The sequence below is a fragment of the Zonotrichia albicollis genome, chromosome 4 (genome assembly GCF_047830755.1).
Source record: "Zonotrichia albicollis isolate bZonAlb1 chromosome 4, bZonAlb1.hap1, whole genome shotgun sequence".
Lineage (NCBI taxonomy): Eukaryota > Metazoa > Chordata > Aves > Passeriformes > Passerellidae > Zonotrichia > Zonotrichia albicollis.
In genome coordinates, this window is record NC_133822.1 from 17,807,187 (window position 1) to 17,817,927 (window position 10,741).

Below are 10,741 nucleotides of genomic sequence, written 5' to 3' on the forward strand. Positions count from 1 at the left end.
CAGGGGTGTCTGAAGGATCCTGTAAAAGTTAGCATAAGCATTCATGTTATTACAGGTTTCTTTGAGTTAGAACTTTCAGCTCTAGGCACATTCAAAACACTGAAAATACTCAGGAAGGATGAAAATTCAGAAGAAGCTGAAAAAAGTGTTAGTGGAACAATAATCCAAAATAACCACAAACTCAGCCAGCCAGTAAGTGCACTGTGGCCTTCCCTGCTGCCCTGACCTGGATCCTCCTGCCTGGGGCAGTGTGAAAGGAATGTGCATTCCTTGGAGCCTGCCAGTCTTCCTTTTGTGCCAGAGGAAAAGGAAAGCTGACTTTGGCTTGGCAGGTGCTTTTGGCGGTCACTGGGGAGTCCTTGCCCTCAGTTCAGCACACACAAGTGATCCCGTGTGGATCCCAGTTACAGGAGCTGTGGATCTCACCTAGTGCCCACTGTGTCTGCTTGGACACAAACCAGCCCATGACACTCCTCAGAGCATTACTGGAACTGCCAAATGTACAAAATTTGAGTCTGTCCTGGTTAAGGGTAAATTTGGGAGCAAACCTCTAAAGGGGTTCCTCTAGAAAGAAGATTCTAGCGGCCCCCCACCCAAGTGGTTCAGGAAAATATTTCCTTGGAAAAAACTCTTTATTTAACAGGCCAAGCATTCACCAGCACAAAAAATGAACAATATTAAACAATAAACTCTTGCCAATCTGAAGAGCTGACAAACTGAGGAAGCCCCTCCATGGCTGTAGCTCACCTCACTCAGTCTCTGTCAGCCCCTCAGTGCTGGAAATGCCCCGGCCCAGGCCCGGCCCGGTGCCCACAGCTGGAGCTGCCGGTGCTCTGCTGGGTGTTCTGTGCACAGCAGGGTTAAACAGGCCCAAGGAAAAGAAAAACCACAGCCCAGGGAACTTCTCTGCCTCAGCTAGCCAAAAACTAACTAAAAGCAAAGGAGAGCCCTGTCCTGCTGTCTGTCCATGTGCAGACAGCACAGTCCAGGAGCAGCAAGGAGTGAGTGCCGTTCCTGAAAACAAACTCTACATTTCTTCTCTCTCCCCACTTCACTCTCAGAACCTGTCTTTAAGGTGCAAAACTTATTTCTGGGCTAAACAGATGAATGGGGATACAAGCATCATAAAGTCACCCCCAGGACAAACCTTCCCCAATCCTAATACCTACTTAAAAAGAAGATACTAAAGGATAGGAAATAGTTTTTAAAAGTGATTTTATTTTATATTGTATAACGCTGAGACAACCAGTTTTATTAAGCTGGGATAATGGGAAATGCTCCCTAACCTCCTAGTGCCTGGTAGTGCTTGCTTCAGGACTGTGCTTTGTATAGAACAATGGGCATGTATTTGGCAGAAATCAACGAGGGCAGGTATTTTACTTTTTGTTTTTAACACACTCAAATTTTAAGTCAGTTAATATTGGCTCCTCATATGGAACTCCTTGGTTGTGAACTCTGGCAAGGCTTTGGCCCTGCCAGGAGGAGGAGGGTCCAGGGGAAAGGTGCTTAGAGCACACAGTGCCAGTATGTGTGGGGCTTTACCAGGAGTTTGGGCTCACAGGATGGACAGCATGCTTGTGCCAAAGTCTTACCCGTAAAATGTGGGTGGTGTCTCTCCTTTAGCTCATGGGATTTCTGTGAATATCGATTAGAGCATCTCTGAGAAGCGTCCAAGGACCACAGTGGGAAATAGTGCCACAGGAAAACCTTGTAATTCAGGCTCTGATGGGTAGTTTGAGAAGCATCCAACAAATAAGACATAGAACTGCACCTTGTTAGTGAGGAGAATACAAAATAGGGTAGCCACCAATAATGGCATTGTTTTGTTTCACCCAGTTCCTGAAGCTGGGCCCTAGCAGAAAAGATGGAAGGCCTGCAAGTGAGAATTGTATACAAGAAATGCTGCTTGCTGCACAGCAGATTTTATTCCTGTTTTTCTCCACTGGATTCTATACACTTTAATCCTCTTTGAACAAGATTAACCATTGTTTCAATATAGCTCTGGCATGTGTATGCGTGTGTCTGTGTCAATGCACATGCTTGAGCAAGTAGTTTTTTGCAGGTTAGGTGAGGGGGTTAATAGCAAATGGCATGAGCAGAGATTTTATCCTGTAGCAGTCTACTCAGATCCAAATGAGTCATCAGGAGGAGTGGAATATTCTGAACCATCCCACAGTGCTACTTGAGCCATCTGATGGAAGTGAGAAGATAATTCTCTATTTCAAGCATATCCACAAACAGCACAGTTGTTGGTGATTCCCTCTTTTCCCCTGACAGTGCCCTGCCTTGTCAGCACTGTCTGTTCTCTACCTGCCCCCATTTCCTTCCCCAGCCAAGCTGCCCAGTTTCTTTTTGCAAATTGTTTTAACTTCCCTCCTCAGACAGAGTCTATTCCCACCTTCTGCAGCCAGCCTGCCTCCCTTGCTCCACCAGTCTCTGTCACTTTACTGATGCCCTTCTCCCTTCTTTTCCTTGTGTTCTGCTTTAATAGTTCTAGTTCTTCCATTCTGAAATCGAGCACCTTGAACTGTCTGAGTGCCACAGGAGGGACATTAAGAGCAGAGGATGGTGATTTCAGACAGTTCCACCATCCCTTGGAATGACAGAGCTCTGGTATCAGGCAGGTTTGTCTCCATCTCACCAGCAGCATGGTCTGTGAAAGTGAGGGCTTTGTGATTTTCTCTGTCAAACCTCAGGAAGTTCCTGGCCAGTGAATACAAGCTGAGGCTTTCTCACCTTGGCAGCCTGGCCAAGGTGAAGCAGCAAATTCCACCTCCTTACCAGGCCACTCCCATCCTAACCCCTGCTCCAAACAGGGGCAAGCAGGAGCTTCTCCAAGAAGAGCTTTCCCTAATTAGGCAGCATGACCAAGCAGTCATTGATAGGCTCCTTCTCAGAAAGACCTGAGATGTTTGGTTGAAGATTTTCAAACAAGTCATCCCCGAGGCACACACCTGGTGAGGGCTGTTTGCAGCCAAACAGTTGGAGTTTGGCAAACTCTTTAACCAACTGAAAGTGCAGTCTTCAAATAGGAGGTATCTGGCAGTTATGCCAGCCCCACCTCTCATTTCTTATTTTTTGGATCATTTCATAAAGCAGTGAAGAATTTTAAGGGAGTATTTTTTCCATTAGAATTTTATAATCTACAACCATGCTGCTTTCTCATACCCCTTTGAGCTACAAACCGTAGAGAGAGAATTTGAAACCAGCATGTGGAGTTTGGAATCACTAGACAATTCCCATAAGCTTCATAATACTGGGAAGTTTGTAATTGAACATGTAGATAAAAAATGAGAAAAAATTATTAAAATTGTGACTTACTTTTTCATCTTGAATACCCTCAGTGTACCTTTAATTACTTTTAAAGCATGTTTTTACATGTTCTAAAAATTATTTTATATAGAGAAATTGAAGTCCTACTGCTGTGTTCCATCCTTGAGTTTGACTATGTATTGTATTAGCTCTGACAATGCCTTGCTACTTTAAACCAGAGAAAAGCAGTAAAGGACATGAAAATGAAGAACGTTTTGGTATGTGTAACTTCTGCTTGTACTAATTATTTGGTATTTGCTCTTGTGACAACACTGAGCAAACTTTGTAAGAAAAGAAAGGATTTTACTCACTTTGATGTATTTATTAGTGTTTTTGTAGCTAAAGGATTATATCCTCAAAATAATTCTCTAGCCTCTAAAGCCAAACATGTATCTAAAGAACTGGGCCTGCTTTTCTAAGTCTTTATGGGCTGTGGTTTGCTTGGTCTGCACTTTGCTTCTTTGTTGGATTCAACTCAAATGCAAAACCTTCAGGTGTAACAAGTTGCTCTTCATATTGCACAGCAGAATATGCTTTATTCTGATCTGTGAAGGAATGAAAATGTTCCTGACACCTGACAGTGGTAGTCACAGCATGACTTCATTGAGTTGCCCAGTGTGGCAACTCACCTATTACAAGGATAAACAGATTACAGCCAGTAAAAACTTTTATAGAATGTCAGCAGTAGGAAGAAAACCACAAAACTTTTATCATCCCTGATCAGCCCACTGGTGTGTTTCAGCTCTCTCCAAGTCACCAAATGCTTTAGAGGAAATGGGAGGACTCTGACAAACACACATCTCTTAATAAGCAGATGGGGAAAATTGCTAATACAAGTTAATATATTATCTAGCAGGTCCTAAAAAGTGGAGCTCTCTAAAGGAATTTGTGTCACCTGGCAGCCTGTCCTTTCCTGTCATAGGGCAGAACATGGATGGATGTGCTGAATAGTGCCAGTGGGATTAGAACTGCTCAGGATGAATTTGGTACCACACTGCAGACTGAGCATGCTGAGGAGATGGAGCATACCTGGCTGATTTGTGCCTGGGTAAATTCTGCTTGCTGGAGCCACCCAGCAGGTGACAGCCAGAATTCGTACTCTGCGAAAAGAAGGGGGGTTAATAACTCAAATGAATGTGCCTGGCTTCACAATAGAAGGTGCTTTAGTTTAGTGCACAGTCCATCTATTCCACACATCCCCCAGCCAAATAAAGGGCCTGTCTGCAGAGGGCTGAAAGTGATGCTAAGTAATAACCAGGGGAATTAAAGATTAAATGGGAATAAATGGCCAGAGTCACCACAGGTGGAATTCTGGAGCAACTGGATGTAAAACAAGAGAAGGATTACAAAAAGAACAGGGAAGGGAAGGGAAGGGAAGGGAAGGGAAGGGAAGGGAAGGGAAGGGAAGGGAAGGGAAGGGAAGGGAAGGGAAGGGAAGGGAAGGGAAAAGGGAAGGGGGAAGGGGGAAGGGAAGGGGGAAGGGAAGGGGGAAGGGAAAAGGGAAGGGAAGGGAAGGGAAGGGAAGGGAAGGGAAGGGAAGGGAAGGGAAGGGAAGGGAAGGGAAGGGAAGGGAAGGGAAGGGAAGGGAAGGGAAGGGAAGGGAAGGGAAGGGAAGGGAAGGGAAGGGAAGGGAAGGGAAGGGAGCGTTGGGGCCGTGGGGGTTTCCCGGGTGCGGGGGCAGCGCCGCCAGAGCGCGGGTCCGGCCCCCTCGGCCCCGGGCGCGGCCCCGCCGAGCGGCGGTGCCGGTGCCGTGCGAGCGCTTCGCGGCTTCACTTCCCGGCGAGCGCCTCCGGGAGCGCTCAGGCAATCCCGAGATAAACCCCGGCCCTGTGACAGGGGGAGCCGGGTGACCGAGTCCGCGGGGGAGGCAGAACCGTGTGAAGTTGGAGCGCTCTGGAAAATGGTTGTTCTGTGTTTTGATTACTGTAGAGAGCGTATTTATTACTCCCATTTCTGTCTGAGGAGCTGCGATTCCGCGTGCGAGTTAATCACAGTAATGCAGTGGGAAATGTTTTCATTATTTGGAGCACTCGGATGAGTTTAAATTACACATTTTGTAGGATTTTAATTGTAATATCTCTTTATATAAATAGCCTTGTAAATACTCTTTCAGCCTCATTGCATGAGATTTAGGATTTTTTTTTTTCGGTAGGGTTTTTTTTCCAAATGAAAAGCTGATGATGAGCGGATTGCAGGAAATTCTGTTCATCAGTCGTCGGCTCTGGAGAGCCTGTGCCAGAGGCCTCACGTGGTCGCCTACCGACACGCAAACAGCAGCATTAATTAATATTCCCGGCGAGTTCCCGGGCGGCGGGCGCGAAGGGGTTAACGCGGCCGGGTCCGCGCGGGCCTCCCTCACTCGCCCCTTTCTTTTTTCCCTCCTTAATTAATCATGCGCTGCTCCGCAATTTCAATATGGAGATGGCGAGCAATTATTAATGAGCCCGCGGGCTGTCCCGCGGCGCCTCTGGACGAGCCGCGGCCGCTGCGCCCCTGTGGGTGTGAAACCTGCGCGCACAAAGGCTCCTCCTCACCGGGAACACGCCCCAAATCCATAAATAAATAACGAGGGAAGGGCTTTTGTTCGTCGGGCCGATGGCACATGACCTTGTTGCTGAGCCGTCGTGCCCCTGCGCTTGCCCGGAGAGGGGAAAGCGGGGGGTGCGGGCGAAGCCTCCGAGCTGGCGTTCCCTGGCAGGAGGGGGGGATGGATTTAGTGGGAAATAATACAGATAACCCCCAGATCCAGCTCTGCCGGGCAGGAATGTGCAGGGGGGGTGGGGGCGGAGGATTTGGCAGGGAAAAAACCGGAGTCGTCCGCAGATGCAGCGCTCCGCCGCACAGCGCAGTGCCCCGCGCTGACCCCGCGCACAACATGGCCGTGTTCGCCCGGCCCCGCTCCCGCTCCTCCCCAGCCGGAGGGGCGGCTCGGGAGCTCCAGCGGCACCATCCCGCTCGCTCTCCTTATGTATTTATTTTTTATTTATTTTTACTCCACCCACCCCCCACCCCTCTTTTTTTTCCTCTTTTTTTTTTTTTTTTTTTTTAATCTCCTTTCCTCCTCCTGCCGGTATGCCCGCTATCCACACCATGCAGTGCACGACTAGGTAAAAACCCCTAACGCGCAGCTACTTCAGTTAGTCGGGTTGGTTTTCTTACGGAGCCTTGATGAACGAGGAGCAGCGCAAGGTGGGAGGAGGAAGCGCGGAGCGGAAGGGACCGGGGATGAGCGATGAGGGATAACAAAGAGTCAGGTGCAGCGCCGTGCGGCGCGCTCACGGCCGCTCCTGGATGGCTCCTCTGGTCTTTAAGCACTCCCCTCACAATTAAATAAGAAAACGGGAAAGCCGCGGAGGCAAAAGCCGCGTTTGTGCCGGCAGCTGCAGCGCTGAGAGAGAGGCGAGTGCATTGTGCGGGGAGCGGGTGGGTCCCAGCCCATTCCACCCCGTGCCGTGCCGTGCCGCGGGAGGGAAGGTGCGCCCGGCGGGGCACGGCCGCAGCCGCGCTCGCACCGCGCCCTGCAGTGCAGGCTCGCCTTGGCGCAGCGGAGCGGGACTCCCAGGGCTGGACAGACCGCGAGCGGACACGGGGAATTCAGCAATGGCGAGGGGGGGGTGGCGGGAGGAGGGGGGTAAGGAAAAAAAGGGGATCAGGATATGATAAACAGCAGTGAAAAATGGCAGGAGGATAATGTTTACTTTTGAATCCCTGGCCCGCTGCCAGGCTGGCGCTGGTTTTTAGGTTAGCAGAGGTTGGAGGAAGGGCCAGACTGAGGCGGAGCTTGCTGCTGTCAAGGAAAAAAAAAAAAAAAAAAAAAGAGAAAAAAAGGGGGCTGCAAATTGCTGTTCTCAGCTTTTTTCTCTCCTCTCCTCCACCCCCGCCCTCCCCCGAAAAAAGGCAGTGCTTTCTCTTAGGCTCTTAAAAATGATGCAGAATTTTAACCATCTGCTGTACCCGGAGCTCTTCGCTGGTGCTGCACAGCTGAATGTTTGCAAAGGGAAGAATTTGTAAAGCTTTCTGAAATAGACAACTATTTGTAAGCATGTAAAATATTTTAGGGAATCCTTTCTTTAAAGAAAGGTTCTGTTTAATTGCAGACTGAGTGAGAAGTGAGTATTAACAGAACTGAAACGTTTTTAGCCTAATGTGGGTTTTTTCTAGAAGGGACACAGGTGTACTGCTCCATCCCAGCTTTACCAACGTAGTGTGAGCAGTCGGAGACTCGGGAAGTGCACGGTGATGAGAGCTGAGCGTTTTTGTAACACTGATTTTTTTATTTCGAGGCTCGCTCTGGAAATGTAGCTGTAGCTGAATGCAGCAAAGCCGCCCTTTACCAGCTGTGTGTGTATAGATGGGGGTAAAATTATTTAATGAGCAATATGGGGACTGGCAAAGGAGCCATGTAACTGGCGCAGCCTCCTGAACTGCCATGGTATGTCCAGTGCACAAAGGGAGACTATTGCTAAATAATAGGGGATGGGTAAAAGGCTTTTGAAGTGGTGAAGCTTAAAGGACAAAATAGAAGGAGTCTTTAATGTGGAATCCTTACTTGCCATAAATTAGATTAACTGTTTAAATGCCATGAACAGCAAATTAAATATTTCAGATGTTCATAAATAACAATATAATGTTTATCTGGAGTAAGAGCTAAGAAAATTGGATGTTATTGACTCATAATTCATCTACATATTTAAGATCAATTAGCAAGTTACAGAAAAAAGAGATCATCGTGAAATATTTGAGGCACGCAGGTCCTTTGAAAATGCAGTTTGGGTTTTCTCTTAAGATCTGTCAACACCAGATTGTTACCTCAAGTCACTAGTTCTTTTTTGTAACTAGGAGGACAGTATTTTCTTTAAATGAAACCTCTACAAAAAAATATTAAGAAAAGTATTTACTTTTTGAAGCCAGTGTAGAGGCCTGGCTAAGTTTCTTAATTCAATTTATTTTAGAAGGCTGTATTGTAGTGCAGATGTCTCATAGTCTACCTACATTTTCTTATTTGTAAAGCTGAAGATTGGGGCTGTATTTTGTCACCTGTTGCCTACACAGGTCAAAAAGGGCAGAGGGGAAGAAGATTTACTGATCATGCAAGCTTTTGCAGAGAACTTGTTCATTATTTCATTACCTATTGGTAAAAAGCAGCCACTTTTTTCCCTCTGCTTTTATGTGCCCCAGAAAATCGTACAATATGTGTGCTCCTAACAGTGCCAGAGAAGCATAATGAGGTGTTTAGTCACAGTTTGGATGTGGTATTTGTAGAAAACAGTGCAGGAACTGTGGGCTGGATTTTCAAGGGTATAGTCCTTGTAATCCAAGGCTGCCTAAATCCCAAACTGGTATCCAGGCAATAGCGACACTAAATTCTCCGTTTGCTTTTTGTTAGGCTCTTGTCTGCTGAACATTTTCCTTTCCTTGCAAGGACTACAGCGTGGCTGAGCATTTTGGTGGGGGGGTTCGTTGCTTTGGTTTAGGGTTTGGTTTTGTTTCTTGTTAACCCTTGGATTTCTGTTGGCTCCCTTTATTGCAGAGCATCTCCGTAAATAGGAATGCAGACAGTCTGGAGTGAGTGTGCTTTTCTGATATGGAATACGTGGATGGGAGGGCTTGGAATGGGGAATCTTTGTTTTGTGGGCCAGTAAAATACAAATGTGCTAGCATTTTTTCCTTCTTGTGTATTTGGATTTAAAAGTCAGTGGTGTAGTGGAGCACTCGGTATAAATGGCAGTCTTTGCTAATATTCTGCAGGTTAGAGAACAAAGATTGCTTTGGGAATAACCATGTCTGAAAGACTTCAGTATTGATGTATTTTGCAAGTCAGTTATACAATTTTTACTGTATGTGCAAATATAGCATTATACAGGCTTTGAGAATTCAGAGTTTCATATTGGAAACCTGTTAGGGTGCAGGATTGTATGGAGCTGCAAACACCTCGACTGGTAGTGAAGTGTATTGCTTGCAGCAGTGTTTTTCTGTGGGTGTACAATTGTACATGAATAAATATGTAGAAGATGCTGGCCTTAAAAAATAATTTTGGATTTGGCATTATTTGATATACTGCCTGTAAGGTATGTTGTCATCCCCTAACACACCTCTCAGCATACCCTCAGTTCTAATTTTGGTACTAATTTGTTCTTTTAGCAAGCATAATAGCATGAATCTGTGGATTTAGGGTATAAATTTAGTTCTAAATTTAAATAGACAAGCAGCTTATTTTAATATTAATTTCGCAGTCCTAATGATCAAAACCAAAAGAAAACCAAAAGTATGTTGGTGCAGTTATTTGCAAAAAAAACTGAGCTCAAGTTGCTGAACCCTAAATATTGTATTTCTGCATTGTTATTGAATGCTGGAGCTGGTTAGTTGAAAATAAGTAGGGGTTTTTTTTGATATATGGGAGAAGTTTGCTTTCTCACTTTGAATTTGTACTGACTCTTTCGTGGTTAAATAGAATACGAAATGTGGTATAATTACAGTGTTGTTTAAATAATGAATTAAAGCCAGCAGATGACACAAAGTGCAAAACAGTTTATAGCAACAATCAGTTTCCAGATAGTTCTGTGTACTGCCAAATTATGGATAAAAGAAATTGTATGAAATATTATAAGAGAAAGGACACATTGTCTGATACTTGCTATGCAGCATCATTATTACCTGGGATTGTTTGAGTGATACATGAGCCAGGAAAGTATTCCTTTTCTTTTTTTCTTTTTTTTTTTTTTTTAATATGAAGTTGTAGATCTGCCTGAGTGTCAGATCTATAGAATCCCTGAAGAGACAGGTTCTGGGATGTCTCTCTCAGCTTGTGGTGTGCTGGCATCTATTACTGCTACAAAAAAAGAGGCTCCTGAAGATTCTCTGAAAAGCTCCTGTTCTGTGAATTTTTCCAGTACCAATGGACAGTGTGTCATATAAAACTCTAAAAAGAGATAGCCAGAGGGCTCAGTTCTGCTGTCAGCACAGAACACGTTTTCATTATTGTTTTTTTCCTGTGGTTTGAATAGAGATTCAAATCAGGCCTACCAAATTTGTTTGAAATGAAACAGAAAATACAAATATGGGTGTGTATGCAAATACATTTATTTGTTTCTAATCTGCCTAATTAAATCAGCAATATGGTATCTGATGTCCATTAAAAATGTGGGTTTTGTTTTGGGTTTTTTTTTTTCAGTGCCGGACTTGGAAAGTATTTAATGGTCAGTGGAAAAAAATGAGGAAGAGGAGGGTGTGGCTGCTGCTGGGAGGCTCTGGCCCTGCAAAGGGTCCCTGGCTCGTAGAGATGTGGTCCTGCATCAGCACAAAACGAAGACTTCTTTTCGGTAAAACTGAATTATTCTAATTATTCTTTTTTTGTTGTCGTTGTTATTAATCAGAAAACAAGCGAGCATGTAATCCTGCTATTTCTTATGTCGATTTCTGAAGGCTGGTC